This window comes from Sinocyclocheilus rhinocerous, unplaced genomic scaffold (genome assembly GCF_001515625.1).
Source record: "Sinocyclocheilus rhinocerous isolate Xijiao unplaced genomic scaffold, SAMN03320098_v1.1 scaffold736, whole genome shotgun sequence".
Taxonomy (NCBI): Eukaryota; Metazoa; Chordata; class Actinopteri; order Cypriniformes; family Cyprinidae; genus Sinocyclocheilus; species Sinocyclocheilus rhinocerous.
In genome coordinates this window covers 182,378-199,783 of record NW_015631744.1, presented here as the reverse complement: position 1 = coordinate 199,783, position 17,406 = coordinate 182,378, and the positions used below count along the sequence as shown (strand labels likewise).

The 17,406-nt window shown below is 38.4% G+C and overlaps 1 long non-coding RNA gene across 1 annotated transcript in view; it reads right to left on the bottom strand.

The window, feature by feature from the left end:
- Positions 1 to 3,218: 3,218 nt before the first annotated feature.
- The window catches only part of LOC107741970 (uncharacterized), a 23,244-nt gene continuing 9,056 nt past the window's right edge, over positions 3,219 to 17,406 (bottom strand). The window contains exons 2-3 of the long non-coding RNA XR_001640259.1: positions 16,956 to 17,059; positions 3,219 to 3,620 (exon numbers count right to left, since the gene is read on the bottom strand). This is a non-coding gene — a long non-coding RNA (uncharacterized LOC107741970). The remainder of the gene's footprint in view (positions 3,621 to 16,955; positions 17,060 to 17,406) is intronic.

Genomic DNA, 17,406 nt, shown 5'->3' with positions numbered 1-17,406 from the left:
AGAAAGGTCTTTGAACATTACTGAGAATTAGCGCTCGATCGGCTTGTTTTGTGTCCGCTGTAACGGAGGAAGTCCGAGGGTCTGGGTGCTGCTCTATAAAAAGAAACGTCAGATCAGTTTCACCAGACAGATTTTATCTCGTGGCAACACTTAGCTTGTCCTTGCCGAGCTATTTTCTGTCATCTCCTGAGGCGCATTCCTGCTTAAAACTATTCCTGCTTAAAGCTACTGGAATAGTGTCTCAAGAACGCGATAAACCAAAGCGCATCTCCATACGACAATAAACAGAAAACAGACGGAACCGGCCTAACATGAGCTGCTGGTCTCAGCTGGTTTGAGCTGGTCCTCCAAAATACCTCTGAAATCTCAGAACTCTACATCTGTAAACAATAACATTTAAGTTAAGGTTAAAATAAAGATTAATTAATCCAAATTAATAATAAATTAGTGCTGTCAAACGATTAATCGCGATTAATCGCATCCAAAATAAAAGCTTTCGTTTACATAATATATGTGTGTGTACTGTGCATATTTATTATATACTGTATATATAAACACACACACATACAGTATATATTTCAGAAAAATATGTAATATTGGTATATTAAATATATTTATATATAAATTATATAAATATAAATATATGCATGTAAATATTTTCAAAATATAAACTGTATGTGTGTACATTTATATAATAAATATACACAGTACACACATACATAAATGTGAAATTTTGTATATTTCATAAACAAAAGCTTTTTTTGGATGCGATTAATCGCAATTAATCGTCTGTCACGAAAACAAATTCCTCGTATGTGTAAACATACCTGGCAATAAAGCTCATTCTGATTCTGATTCTGATTATTTTACGACAAAATGTGGCTCATTCAATCACATTCAAATAAAAAAATTAAATATCAATGCATAAATCAATAAATACAAATATGATATAAACAAAAATAATAGTTTTTATAAAACAGTGCAATAATAATAATATGATACGATACACCAAAATTCAATAAATAATTATTAATGATCATATTAGTAATTTCACAAAAAGACAATTTATAGGCCTACAGAATTAATAGATAATAATAATAATAATAATAATAATAATAATAAAGATTTATTAAAGAATAAAGCTCAATTTGAAAACTATAATTTGATAAAATACACTAAAGTTCAATAAATAATTAAAGTACTGATTATATGATCTAGATATCACAGTTTATAGGTTTAATAGGTATTTGTGTATATCAACGTTTATTTTACGACTAAATGTGGCTCATTCAATCACATTCAAATAAAAAAATTAAATATCAATGCATAAATCAATAAATACAAATATGATATAAATAAAAATAATAGTTTTTATAAAACAGTGCAATAATAATAATATGATACGATACACCAAAATTCAATAAAAATTCATATTAGTAATATCACAAAAAGATTATTTATAGGCCTACAGAATTAATAGGTAATAATAATAATAGTAATAAAGATTTAATAAAGAATAAAGATCAATTTGAAAACTATAATTTGATCAAATACACCAAACTACAATCAATAAGTACACGAATTAATGATAATATAATAATATAGATATCACAATAAGACAATTTATATAGAATTACCAGGTGTTTGTGTTTGTACATCAGCTTTTATTTGATTTGATTTAACTTTAAATGTGGCTCATCCAATCAGATTCAAATAAAACATAATACCAATAAAATAATAAATTAAATGTAAAAATAAATACTAATAAAATATAAATACTTTTTTTTATACAACAGTTCAATAATAATAATTTGATAAAAAATACCAAATTTCAGTAATTAATTAGTGATAATGATATAATGTTGATAATATCATGACAAGACAATTTATATATAATTTACAGGTGGCTCATCCAATCAGATTTTAAAACCAAAACTATTGCATTATATAATTCAAGTTGTGTTGCTGTCCCATATTTACTGCATTAAACACATCCCAGCCGAGTTATCGGCCGCTGTCGCTGTCTATCAGCATCTATCCACGTCTAATCAGCAAACGACAATCAAAATTAGCGAGTGAAATCAGGAGCTTGACCTCTGACCTCCTCTGATCTATGACGCGCTGCTCGCTGGCCTGGTATGAGTTACAGACGAGGTTAACAGAGGGTCAGAGAGCCCAAAAACAGGCCGCAGGGATGCAGGGCCGCTCACAGATAAGAGGACAGAGAGCCAGTGTTTACTCTGGAGCGGCTGCAGGGGTCACAGGGGTCACGCCATGATTACAGCTCTTTGAAATGGAAACATGCCGCTGGTGACCCTCCAAAACACACTAAACCACTATCATTAGACTGATTTTAGACTTTCACACACTGTAACACCATTGATACAAGTCACTATCGCAAAATAAATCAAGGTCTCGTCACCCTGAAAATGGGTTTTGCTGCATTATTTTGCAATAATGACTGTCTGACTGTATATTATGCCACTTAATATCAAACGTTCATGAAATACTAATTATGTGTAATAAGCATAAATGGCTATTATGTGAAGAAACCGGTAAATTGCACAGTTTAGAATAAAATTAAATAATATAATAAATAGATATAATAGATAAATAACAGAATAAATAAAAAAACAATATTTAAAAAAGTAAAAAGTCAAGCACAAAAATAAAGCTATTCAAATGCCTGTATTAATTTAAAGCTAAACAATAAAATCAATGGAAAGCAATCCAATGCATAATAAAAAAATAAAATAAAATAAAATAAAATAATTTCATTTGAATTCAAAAGTTAAGCACAAAAGTAAAGCAATTCAAATGCTTATATTAATTCAATGCAAAACAATCAAATAAACAAAGTAAAATATGCAATGGAATACAATATATTGCAATAATAATAACAAAAAAAAAAAAAAAATATATATATATATATATATGGTTAAAAAGTAGAAATTCAAGCTAAAAAAAAATACACAAATTCAAGTACTTGCATTAATTTAATGCAAAACAATAAAATGAAAGTTAAATATAAAAAAGTTAAATATGCAGTCCAATGCAACACAATGCAGTGCAATAAAGTAAAATAAAATAAATAATTAGATCATTAAATGACACCACTGACACATGTATTACTAAGAAGCAACATGTAATATTTATTAACAAAAGCATTTAACTTGTTAAAACAAACAAACATATAATATAAAAACAAGGTGTCAAAAGTCAAGCACAAAAATGAAGCCATTCAAGTGCTTGCATTAACTTGATGCAAAACAATCAAACGAAACTACTAAGAAACACGTATAATATTAATCAACATAAGTATTTATGTTGTCAATGGAAAGCATCCTGGCCATTTTTGTGTGCGCTGTCCCTTTAAGAATGAAGAGCAGCACAGGAGTTGATTACAGCTGTATGTCTGATATTCAGAGGAGCTTGTGAGTGATTTGTGTGGATTTGAACAAGCGCTTTGAATGTAAGCCTCCAAATGTCCCATAATCATCCGTGACCTCAGCTTCACCTGCGCTGTGAACCGCTGGCAGATTTCTGACCCATATTCAGCTCTCAGCACACATTATGATCCGCACATGGAGGGATTCACACCGTTCATGATCAGACAAACCCTAGAATCACAGAGAAAACACACTTTTCATCTAACAGGATCATGCTGAGCTGCTCGGTGTCATTTCTGTGCCACCAGTGGCTCCAAACCGATTTGCTATAATTACGTCTGTCATTGGTCAGCCAAACAGACAGTCCCGCCTCCAAACTCACGTCAATGGTTGAGTCAGCTGATATGTCAAGATGCTCGAATACACATTAATGGTCAACGTCAGTCATTCACTCATCAGGAAGTCAAATTAACTTTTGCAACGGATCTACAGTGTGCATATGATGACTTAAAATGCAGCTTACGCAGGCAGCACACAAGTGCTGTACATTAAATGACAGCGAAGCCACTTATAAGACTGCATATATCGTGTTTTTGATGAGTTAGACAGATATGTAGAAGCATGCAATACATTTAAATAAATTTTAACTACTCAGATAAAGCCAATCAATTGTAAAAATGAAATGCAATACCACGAAATAAAATAAAAAATAAATAGCTTCAAACAGGAAAAAGTCAAGCTCTAAAATATGGCTGGTCAAATGCTTGCATTAACAATAATAATAATAAAAAAGTAAAATATGCCATTCAATGCAATGCAGTAAAAAAATAAAAGCCACTCAAGTGCTTGCATTGATTCAATGCAAAAACAATAAGATTAAGTGAAATATGCAATGCAATGCAATGCAATAAAATACAAAATAATATAAAATTAAAGAAATACAAATATTATGTTCAAATGTAGAAAGTCAAGCACTAAAACAAAACCAATTTTCATGCTGGCATTAATTCAATGCAAAACAATAAAATTAAAAAATATGCAACGCAATGCAATTAAATAAAATAATAAAATAAAAGAATATTAGGTACAACGCCATTAACTAAAATGAAGCAATTAAAATGCTTGCATTAATTAATTGCAAAACAATACAATTTATGTATTGAAAAATAAAAAATATGCATAAAAATGATAAATAATAATAAATATAAAAATATTAGCTTTAAACAGAAAGTCAATAACTAAAATAAAGCCCTTCATCTGCTTGCAAAAATGGAATGCAAAATAATAAAATTAAATAAAATATGCAATGCAATAAAGTATTAGGCTTAAAAGTAGAAAGTAAAGCACTAAGATGAAGCCACTGCTAATTGCTGGAATAATCAGATTCCCGTCCCGTTCGGAGTGCGGCCTGGAGCTGAACTCTGGATACGGCCACACATCCAGTGATACGCCTCTCTCGCTCCATCTGTGTGATTTGATTTGCTGGGATCAGCAGAAGTTTAGCGCGTTCCCAAAGCTTTGCTCTGGCTCTTGGCCTCGGCAGTCCAGGCCTTCAAACACGTCACAATCTGAGAGCTTCTGACAAACTGTTGACATGTTTGAACGCGATGTCTATCTCTCACACACAGAAACGGACGGATTGCTTTAGTACAGTCCAGAGACAGTGAATTTATCTGGATGTCATACATGAAGATTATGGGCGCACTGCGATACTGCTTAAAAACATGAAAGATCGCTGTGTGTTTGCCTTCAGTTTAACAGAGCTGGAGTGAGAAACGCTTCAGTCTCAGGGGAGGTTGTTCAAACAGCACTGGAGAAACACAATATTACCAGAAATGAGACAGATATGTGCTCTGTCAGTTTAAAGACCACCATGAAAACACTTCAGAAACACATATAAACCCTTCAGAGTTCATACAGAACATATTAAGTTCAAAAATAGAAAGTCAAGGACCTAGATGATGCCATTCGAATACTTGCATTAATTCAATGCAAAATAATGAAATAAAGTTAAATATGGAAGGCAATACAATGCAATTCAACAAAATAAAATAAAATAAAAATATTTTTAAAAATAGAAAGTCCAGCAAAATAAATAATAAAGTAAAATAAGATATAAAAAAATACAAATACAAATATTTTTAAAATATATATATTTTTTTAAAACTAAAGTAATAAAAGAATGTTAAAAATGCAATGGAATAAAAGAAAAGAAAAGAAAAGAAAAGAAAAGAAAAGTAAAAAATATATATATTTGTAAAAAAAGAAAAAAAAAGGAAATCAAAATAAATTAATAAAATAAAGTATATTAAAGTTTTTTAAAAATTCTAAAAATAGAAAGTCAGGAAAAATAAAGTAATAAAGTAAAATATGCAATGCAATGCAATAGTATAACAAATACAAATATATAAAATAAAAATATTTGTAAAAATTACAAAGTGAAGCCATTCAAGGGCTTGAATTAATTCAATGCAAAACAATAAAATAAAGTAAAATATGCAAGCAATGCAATGCAATAAAACAAAGTAAAGCTATTTGTATAAATAGAAAGTCAAGCACTAAGATGACGCCATTCAAATGCTTGCATTAATTTAGTTCAAAACAATGAAATAAAGTAAAATATGCATGCAATGCAATGCAGTGCAAGGCAATGCAACACAATAAAATAAAAACAAGATGCCATTATTCAGGTGCTTGCATTAATTCAATGCAAAACAATAAAGTAAAATATGCAATGCAATAAAATAAAATAAAAACAGAAATAAAATAAAAACTGAAGGTCAAGCATGATGAAGCCATTCAAGTGGAGCATGAAAACAGTGTTGAAGCAACATATTACAATGAATACGACAATAAGATATGTGCTCCGTCAGTTTAAAAACCTGCATAAAAATGTCTCGGTTACGCATGTAACCCTCGTTCCCTGAAGGAGGGAACAGAGATGTCACATCGGTGACCGACGAATTTTGATCTCGCTTCGAGAGACCAATCTACTTCGAGTGTAAACTAAACGAGCCAATGCACACTGGCATGCAATATTTGGTGGTACAGCAACTGTGGCGACGTGACGTCTCCGTTCCCTCCTTCCCTTCAGAGTTCATACAGAACATATTAAGTTCAAAAATAGAAAGTCAAGGACCTAGATGATGCCATTCGAATACTTGCATTAATTCAATGCAAAATAATGAAATAAAGTTAAATATGGAAGGCAATACAATGCAATTCAACAAAATAAAATAAAATAAAAATATTTTTAAAAATAGAAAGTCCAGCAAAATAAATAATAAAGTAAAATAAGATATAAAAAAATACAAATACAAATATTTTTAAAATATATATATTTTTTTAAAACTAAAGTAATAAAAGAATGTTAAATATGCAACAAAATGCAATGGAATAAAAGAAAAGAAAAGAAAAGAAAAGTAAAAAATATATATATTTGTAAAAAAAGAAAAAAAAAGGAAATCAAAATAAATTAATAAAATAAAGTATATTAAAGTTTTTTAAAAATTCTAAAAATAGAAAGTCAGGAAAAATAAAGTAATAAAGTAAAATATGCAATGCAATGCAATAGTATAACAAATACAAATATATAAAATAAAAATATTTGTAAAAATTACAAAGTGAAGCCATTCAAGGGCTTGAATTAATTCAATGCAAAACAATAAAATAAAGTAAAATATGCAAGCAATGCAATGCAATAAAACAAAGTAAAGCTATTTGTATAAATAGAAAGTCAAGCACTAAGATGACGCCATTCAAATGCTTGCATTAATTTAGTTCAAAACAATGAAATAAAGTAAAATATGCATGCAATGCAATGCAGTGCAAGGCAATGCAACACAATAAAATAAAAACAAGATGCCATTATTCAGGTGCTTGCATTAATTCAATGCAAAACAATAAAGTAAAATATGCAATGCAATAAAATAAAATAAAAACAGAAATAAAATAAAAACTGAAGGTCAAGCATGATGAAGCCATTCAAGTGGAGCATGAAAACAGTGTTGAAGCAACATATTACAATGAATACGACAATAAGATATGTGCTCCGTCAGTTTAAAAACCTGCATAAAAATGTCTCGGTTACGCATGTAACCCTCGTTCCCTGAAGGAGGGAACAGAGATGTCACATCGGTGACCGACGAATTTTGATCTCGCTTCGAGAGACCAATCTACTTCGAGTGTAAACTAAACGAGCCAATGCACACTGGCATGCAATATTTGGTGGTACAGCAACTGTGGCGACGTGACGTCTCCGTTCCCTCCTTCAGGGAGCGAGGTTTACATACGTAACCGAGACGTTCCCTTTCAGTCAGTCACTCCGAGTCACGTCGGTGACCGACAAATTGGGATCCCTACCAAAGTGCCACTAATGCTGCCCCTTCCAGTGCCCCTAGTAAGGGAGGCAACAACGGCAGGGACGGCAGAGCAGAGTCTGCCAAGGGAAAGACAGGGGCTCACCAAGAGGGGAACCGTACTATGGAAGAATACACACATGGGATCACCGTGGGGATCACAACATATGGCACCTAGTCTAGCACAGGGGTTAACTAACAGGCAACTTTACGAGTGTTAGGCCTGTCTCCGGGCGCTCCACCACGTTTGGCTGCTGAGGGTGACGGAGGAACTCCACAGGGTTCGCCTTGTGGGGAACTGAACTGAAGAGCAGAATAAGCGCACGTATCTGGTCCGTAGAGGGGAATGGCGCAGCAAGTCTCTCTGGTTCACTGGCTACTTGAGGCGAGTGCAAGAGAGGACAATGGCTCTACACGAAGGCTATAAAACCTAGCAAACGTGTTTGGTGTCGCCCAGCCCGCAGCTCTACAAATATCTGTCAGTGAGGCCCAATGTGAAGCAACACTCCTTGTCGGGCACGGCACGCCTTGGGTTTTTATACGCCAAGACGATTGCATCCACTATCCAGTGGGCCAACCTCTGCTTGTAGACAGCCTTTCCCTTCTGCTGGCCTCCGTAACAGACGAAGAGCTGCTCTGAGGTCCTAAAGCTCTGTGAACGGTCCACGTATAGGCGTAAAGCGCGAACGGGACAGAGCAAAGCTAGGGCTGGGTCTGCCTCCTCCGAGGGCAGCGCTGGCAGGTTCATCACCTGATCCCTGAAAGGCGTGGTGGAAACTTGGCACATATCCGGGCCGGGTCTCAGGATAACGTGAGAGTTAGCCGGCCTGAATTCCAGGCACGATTCGTTGACCGAAAATGCATGCAGGTCCCCTACCCTCTTGATGGAAACCAGCGCAGTTAAGAGCACTGTCTTTATCGACAGAGTTCTCAGCGGACAGAGCAAAGCTAGGGCTGGGTCTGCCTCCTCCGAGGGCAGCGCTGGCAGGTTCATCACCTGATCCCTGAAAGGCGTGGTGGAAACTTGGCACATATCCGGGCCGGGTCTCAGGATAACGTGAGAGTTAGCCGGCCTGAATTCCAGGCACGATTCGTTGACCGAAAATGCATGCAGGTCCCCTACCCTCTTGATGGAAACCAGCGCAGTTAAGAGCACTGTCTTTATCGACAGAGTTCTCAGCTCTGCAGACTGCAATGGCTCAAAGGGAGCCCTCTGCAATGCCGTAAGCTCCAGAAAGAGATCTCAAGAGGGTACTGGGTTAGGGCGAGGAGGATTTAGTCTCCTCGGGCCCCTCAGGAACCTGATGATCAGGTCGTGCTTCCCCAAAGACTCACCATCTACAGGATCGTGATGTGTGGCAATTGCGGCAACATACACTTTTAGGGTGGAGGGAGACAGCCTTCGCTCCAACCCCTCCTGGAGGAAGGAAAGCACAGCTCAGTTCCGGCATCTCCTGGGGTCTTCCCAGTGAGAAGAGCACCATTCAACGAACAGGTTCCACTTCAAGGTATAGACACGCCTTGTAGAGGGTGCTCTTGCCGAAGTGATGGTGTCTACCACCACCCGGGGTAGATCACCTAGGACCTCTGCGTCCCATCTAGGGACCACACGTGGAGGTTCCACAGATCTGGACGTGGGTGCCGGAGGGTGCCCCGTCTCTTAGAAAGTAGTTCTTTCCTCAGAGGAATGCGCCAGCGAGGGGCTGTCGTGAGGAGCATCAGTTCTGGGCACCAGGTCCGGCTGGGCCAGTAAGGCGTAACTAGCAGGACCTGCTCCTCGTCCTCCCTGACTTTGCACAGTGTCTGCGTTTCCCCCAGTGTAGGCTCACTGGGGGAAACGCATACTTGCGTAGGCCCTGAGGCCAGCTGTGTGCCAGTGCATCTGTGCCGAGGGTCTCCCCGGTCAGGGAATAGCACATCTGGCAATGGGACGTGTCTGGAAAGGCAAACAGGTCTACCTGTGCGGATGGAGGCTCCATTCTACCGGAAGAGCATGCTGCCATGAAAGCTCGTCGGCTGCACGATTGAGCAGGCCCGGAATGTAAATGGTACGAAGCGACCTCAGATGTTTCTGACTCCATAGGAGGAGATGGCGGGTGAGTTGCGACATACGACGGGAGCGTAGACCACCCTGCTGGTTGATGTACACAATGGTCGCAGTGTTGTCCTTACGGACAAGTACGTGCTTGCCTTGTAGCAGCGTTTTGAAGCGGCCCAGCGCAAGACGTACTGTAAGCAACTCGAGGCAATTGATGTGCCAATACAGATGGGGGCCCGTCAACAACCCCGAAACTTCATGCCCGTTGTACGTGGCACCCCAGCCCATAGTGGAGGTATCCGTGAACACAACAGCATGCCTGAATTTGAAAAACTTCCTTTAGGCAGACGATACAGGGTACCCATAGCAACAAGAAATATTTTCAAGAAATCTTTTATACCATCTGCCATTACTTTATTAAATAAATGATTTACAATCAGGTTTACGTATATTATGTAACTAATTGCTGTTATCTATTTATTATTATTATTTATTTATTTATTAATGATCTACTTATGGTTTTAGTATTATTAGCCTAATTTCTATATACTGCTTTAGTGCTTTTATGTCTCATGTGTCTGTAATCCTTGGGGCAAGACGTTCTTGTACTCTATATGTTTTGTGTGTCTGTTGTATTGGACTGTGAAGTTAAGTGTATTTGTGGTAGTCCTATATGTTTTTGCGGGGCCGAAGATAAATTTCCACATGTGTGGACAATAAAGATTTCTAATCTGAACGCCTGCACTAGGGGAACTCCTGCCCGAAGAAATGCAGGGTCTGACTACAGGCTGAAAGCTTGGCGACAGGCCGGAGTGATCGTTACTTGGTGCGTGCCGCGTTGCCACACCCATCTCGGGACTCAGACGTGAAGCCAATGCTGAAGCAGCCTCATATGAAGAAATTTGAGCGGCGTTACTGCGGATGTGGATGTGGATGTTATATGCCCCAGGAGCCTCTGAAACAGTTTCAGTGGGGCCGCTGTCCTGCACTTTCAGAGAATTCAAGCAGTTCAGCATTGACCAAACACGTTCCTCTGTGAGGCGTGCCGTCAGGTTGACCAAGTCCAACTCCATACCAAGAAAACAGATCCTCTGCACTGGAGAGAGTTTGCTCTTTTCCCAGTTGATCCCAAGGTCCCAACTGGCTGAGGTGACTGAGCACCATGTCCCTGTGCTCGCACAACTGCTCCCAGGACTAAGCCAGAATGAGCCAGTCGTCGAGATAGTTGAGAATGCGAACGCCCTGTTCTCTCATGGGAACAAGGGCCGTCTCCGCAACCGTCATAAAGACGCGGGGTGACAGGGACAGCCTGAAGGAAAGGACCTTGTACTGATATGCTCGTCCCTCGAACGCAAAGCGGAGAAACGGCCTGTGCCGAGGGAGAATCGAAACATGAAAGTACGTCTTTCAGGTCGATCGCTGCAAACCAATCTCGGGGACGGATGCATTCGAAAATGCGTTTCTGCGTCAACATTTTGAACGGTAGCTTGTGAAGGGCCCAGTTCAAAACTCGCAGGTCCAAGATTGGTCGTAACACACCGCCTTTCTTGGGTACAATGAAGTAAGGGCTGTAAAATCCCTCCATCCAATGGGCTGTAAAAACCCATTGGATGGAGGGACCGGCTCTATCGCGTCCTTCGCCAGCAGGACTGCGATTTCTGCCCGTAAGACAGGAGCGTCGCTGGTCAGCACGGAGGTGAACTGGATGCCCCTGAACTTGGGGGGACGTCGGGCGAACTGAATCGCATAGCCGACTCTGATGGTCCGAATGAGCCAGTGAGATGGGCTGGAAAGTGCTAGCCAGGCTCCCAGAAACCGTACAAGCGGGACCAGAGGAACCACAGACATACCCACGGTGGGGCAGCGTGGTGGAAGACAGGGACCCGACTTGGAAGGCAAAGCATCCCGAAGGGGGGTCTGGGTGTGCGGTGCAACACCTACCTGCCTCCACGGTTGGGCAGGGGGCACGGGAGAAGGCCTGCCGTCCTCAAACTGGGCCCTGATGCCCACTGACGATAGAAGAGGGAGATGAGGCTGGCCAGGCGCGACACAGCATCCTCTGCGTCCTCTTGGAACCCAGAAATGGTAGAATCTGCTCTTTTATGATGGTTTGGGTACCGCTGGCTGAAGATTCTCCACCTGGCCCTCCTCCGGGGGAGGGAGTGGTGCGGTCACCATCTCTCAAAGAGCTGTCCCTTCCACCTCTGGGTTGCCTGTCTCAGGGCTGCTTGCACTTCCGCTTGCCGCCTGGTTTGGCGGGGGCCTGGACGGGCGGTGCCGCAGCCCTGCGGCCAGCTCCCTGCTGTGGCCTCGGTGGACGCTGCTGCTGAGGCTGAGCAGGGACAGAGGAATCCGCGGGGGGTGCCCTCGGCGACAAGCAGGCGGAGCGGCTGCAAACGGCAGCTGAGTGAAAGCAGCAGTGGGCCGCCGGGGCAGGATGTGCTTGATAGCCTCCATCTGCTTATGGGCAGCCGAGAACTGTTGGGCAAAGCTCTCAACTGCATCGCTAAAAAGGCCGGCCTGGGAGATAGGGGAGTCAAGAAAACAATACTTGTCGGTCTCCTGCATATCCGCCAGGTTCAGCCAGAGATGGTGTTCCTGGACCACCAACGTGGCCATCATCTGACCCAGGGACCGCGCAGTGACTTTCGTTGCTCTCAAGGCGAGGTCCGTTGTCGTGCGTAGCTCCTGCATCAACCCTGGGTCAAAACTACCCTCGTGCAACTCCTTTAATGCCTTGGCCTGGGGGGGACCACCGCATATCCCCTGGCCGCCCCACCATTGAAGGTAGTGAGGGAGGAGGAGGCACCAAATTAAACGGCCGGACCCCCGTACGAGGAACCAACACGTTCACCCGGCAGCTCCACAGCTTGCGGCATGCTAGAGGAGTGGGGGGCCGATGCAGCGATCGTGACTGTCATCCGGCGCCAGGTAACGACCGCATCCAGAAACACACGGGTGGAATAACATATTTAAAAAGACGCAACATCACACCCGTGTCTTGGTTTTTTAGGGAAAGTAGCTCTTTCAGAAGTGCTGAAGCGCACAGGGGAACCACTGCTGCAGCGCCGCCACACCAACACCAGCGTTGAAGAAGCTTCTTCCCCAGAGCGCTCGTTGACTCGTCAGAATACTCCTCTTCAGACGAAAGTCAGAGCAGAACAATAGAACCGCTCGGCTCCGAAGCAAAAAGCTGAATATGCGTTGCACCTGCTGCCTACTTATGCTCGTGCTATGACAAGCAGCAGCTGGATGCAATTATCGCATGCCAATGTGCATTGGCTCGTTTAGTTTACATTCGATGTAGATTGGTCTCTCGAAGCGAGATCCCAATTCGTCGGTCACCGACGTGACTCGGAGTGACCGACTGAAAGGGAACAGAAATACATAAACCCTTCAAAGTTCATTCAGAACACAGAGATTCCTCCTCAGATGAGCGTGTGAATGCAGATTGTGTAATTTATGTTTAGTGTTGGAGGATGCAGTGTTCACTAGGATCCTGCTGAACTGCACAGACGAGTGTGTTTTAGGTGGAGCGGTTTGTTCTCTTTGGACTCATGAGGTTCATGACCCTGTAAAACTACTCATTTTATGATTCTGCCATTACAGCCTGTAATAATAATTACCCAGAAATGCTGGTCCAATAATATTTGCAATAAATTTGGGGTTTTATGGACAAAAGGGGCAATGACAACGTATTGGAAAACTTTTGCATACCATTATCGCAACATATTTTTACGATCAAGCATGCCACTACACGGTACTGAAGGCAGTAAAGATCCATAACTGGAATAGATTTTACACCACAATTGCTTTCAAAGATATAAGATCTGCCAGAGAGAACGCAATCCCAGTGTATCGCCCGACAGATCAGCTGGAAAAACTGACCTAAACTCAACAATCAATCACACTTAGTGCTAGACACAAAAAACTACTGAAAAATAAAATAAAAATAAGACATTCAAGTAAAACAAACTAAATAAAAAAATAATAATAATAAAATAAATGCTAGTCACAAAATTGTAAAAAAAAAAAAATCTAAAAGATAAAATAAAATAATAAATTATATTAAATTACAACAAATATTTTTTTTAAAATAACAAAATAAAATAATTAAATTAAAATAATGCAAGACACAAAACTGTAAAAATTCCAAACTAACAAACAAAATCAAATAAATTAGATTAAAATACATTTTAAAAATAGAATAAAATAAAAGGCAATGTGATACACTGGGAAATTTGATTCTCACAACAACTGTCCTTAAAGTTACTTCAATTAACCTGAATATGTTTGTTTACTAAAAAGTGTTTATTTCAGCCAATTAATCCTTGTCTAAGCAACTATAGATTCTTATTCAATGAGAATTCAATTTATAAATGAAAATCAGCTTCATTAAAATCAGTAAACAGTAAAGCAATAATCCTACAACAAGCATGTTGGGAACTCACAAGTCAGTAACCTTGTTTACTATATAAAACTGTTCAGGTGGCATCAGGCAAACTGGGAAATTTGGGAATATTAATGGCCCGAAAGATACTTTTTTATTTTGCCATCCTAAATGAAATGTATTTAAAAAAAAACAAAAAAAAAACAATGGCATTTAAATAAAATCTCCTGCATGCAGTATTTTAAAAGCTCCTGCACAGTTTCAAACAGGCTGAACCTTGTTCTGTTTCCTCCCGTCTGTAAATTGTGCTCATTAAAGTTTCTCAAAGAGACGCTCTGAGCAACGAAAAAAACCAAAACTATTCATGGAATGAATGCGTTTCCCCTCTAACCCGGTTAGAGTTCACTAGAAGCACGTATGAATGAAGCACATGTATGAAACGCACATTTCTGCCTTAAAGGAACAGTACACCAAATTTAAATGTGCTGAGAATGTGCTCACCCTAAGGTCATCCAAGATGTAGATGAGTTGTGAAGATTTGGAGAAATGTAGCATTGCATCACTTGCTCACCAATGGAAGTGAATGGGTGCCGTCAGAATGAGAGTCCAAACATCTGATAAAAACATCACAATAATTCACAAGTAATCCACAGCACTCCAGTCCATCCGTTAACATCTGGAGAAGGCAAAAGCTGAAACAAATCCAGCATTAAGACATTTTTTAACTAAAATACGAGTCCATAATCCATAATAATGCTTCCTCCAGTGAAAAGGTGCATCTGCTGTTGTCTCTCACATCAAAATCCAGCCACATATTTGTTTAGAACTGTTTTGGACTGTTTTGTAAACGGTGACTCTCATTCTGACGGCACCCATTCACTGCAGAGCATCCATTGTTGAGCAAGTGATGCAATGCTACATTTCTCCAAATCTGTTCCCATGAACAAATACAGCCATTGGTCAAAAAACAGTCTGTCCTTATCCAGACTCACGCCATTGGTTGGGTGCTGGTGATGTCAGACAGTTCAAACAAACATAATAGAGACCATAATGAATTAATTTGATAAAACAGACTCCACTGAGCCACTGAAGTGACATTTTGGAGGAAATTATAAACGCAGAGACTTTCACATATGCAAAAGTATAGATAAAGAGAAAAAACGCAAGCATTTCCCTGCACACGGATGCTTCTCATGCGACCACGGTAAAATCTCTGTAAATTGCTGTAACAGGATGTTGTGTGAAGGTTGGCTGGTAATTGCAATCGCAAACGGCTTTAACCAAGAATAACATTCATTTGAATAGACTTTTCTGCAATATTTACAAACACAAGTCTTTTCCTCGAGTTCAGCTGGTGTTTTTATATCCGTCATGGCTTTATTCTGTAATGAGATTAAACTCTGGCATCACACAGACTGAACACTGCGGATAAGGCTGGATTTCACTTCTGCGCTCCTGCCAAACACGCGTTCATATTGCTGTATTTCATGGGAACAACATTATTTGCTCCTTAATCTCAGATATTTAATCGAATGCACAATAAAGCAACAGAAAACTTTCCATGTGTCAAGAAGTGTGACACCATGTCAATGCAAATCATTTCTCATTCTCACACAGAGACTCATTCTATCCTAAGAAGGCTTTACTGTGTCAGAAAAAAAACATCTTAATAGGCTACTTTTAACACTTTTAATGATTAACATTTTTATTAAAATATTAATTTTATATCAAATTTATTCTCCAGTTTTAGGAACTGTTCCAGTGTTTTTTTTCTATTCTCTGTTTTTCTTTTCCCACTGTTCCACTATAAAATATTTCAGAATGTAAGATATATTCAGAATATAATATTATATTAATGAATAATATAAGTGTGTATATATATATATATATATATATATAAATACACTTTTTACTGTTACTGTAATATGCTTTTTAAAATTTATATTCCATTTTATATTTCCTTATATATCCCCAATTTCCCTGAGATAACTAATGTGAAATATTTCAGAAAATATGAATATATCAAATATATTAAATAAATATTAACTATTAAAATACAATGCAAGCTTTCCTTTTATTTTATGAACTAGAAAGAGTAATGAAAAATGAATAAAAAAGGAAAATAATAAACTACTACATTAAAAGTAGTCTATTGAAATTAAAAAATGTAAAATATATTAAAATTCATAGCATAAATATTGGATATTACAACATGCACCATATGAATATAAAAACGGGTTATACTTCTGTTTTGTTCCAGTATCATTCATGTGATATTGTAGAAAAAAATGAGCTATTTTAAGTAGTTGTTCTGGAGAAATGATGTTTGCGGCGTCAGACCAGCCCACAAAAACACAATTCACTCCATCTGAAGACAAATAAACGAACCTACTGTTAATGAATGAATCAACCGACCTCCATAACCTCCCATCATATAACACTCATGTGACATATATCACTGCTGACTTCTGGAAACGTTTCATGCAAAAGCGAGAGCAAATGCTGATATCTGACATCATTGTCTCTCATGCGACAGCTGCGGGGAAAATCATTAATCTGGCTCTCGTTAGACTCGTATTCTGTCTGTCGCGGGCCCAATGTGCTTTACATTCATTTAAATTGATCACATCTGTTTTCATCAGTGAATCATTACTGTGGTGTTTGACTCACTCAAGGAAAGACATGAACATAAAGTGTTTGAAAACCAACTGCGGCTCGGAGTGAAACTGGGGGAAAAAAACAAGATAAACAGTGTAGGAACGTACTTGACTTTACTTTACCATGGTAAATGTGATGATGGGTGTTTCATATCAGAATGGAGGTTTTTTGAGCTGGATGCTGAGGATGAAGATCATGTTGATCGTCCACAGCATCTCCACGTATCCTAAAGGGAAACAAACATCATCATCTGTTACTATTAGATTTATATTCTTGTTTGATATACTTTTTCAGTATTTGAGAAAAATATTGTAATATATTAACATTAGTTAATACACAGTATTAAAATACTTTTAAATATGTTCATATTTTAAAATAATCAAATACATTGAATATTAAATACACACAAACTATCTGAAGAATATATTTTAAAAAATCTATATACAAAAACGTTTTACTGTAGACCTACTCACAGATTAATATAAAATATTCTGGAATATATTAATACATTAAAAAAAGACATATTTTCTAGATTCATTACATGTAAAGTAAAACATTTCAAACGTTTTTTTT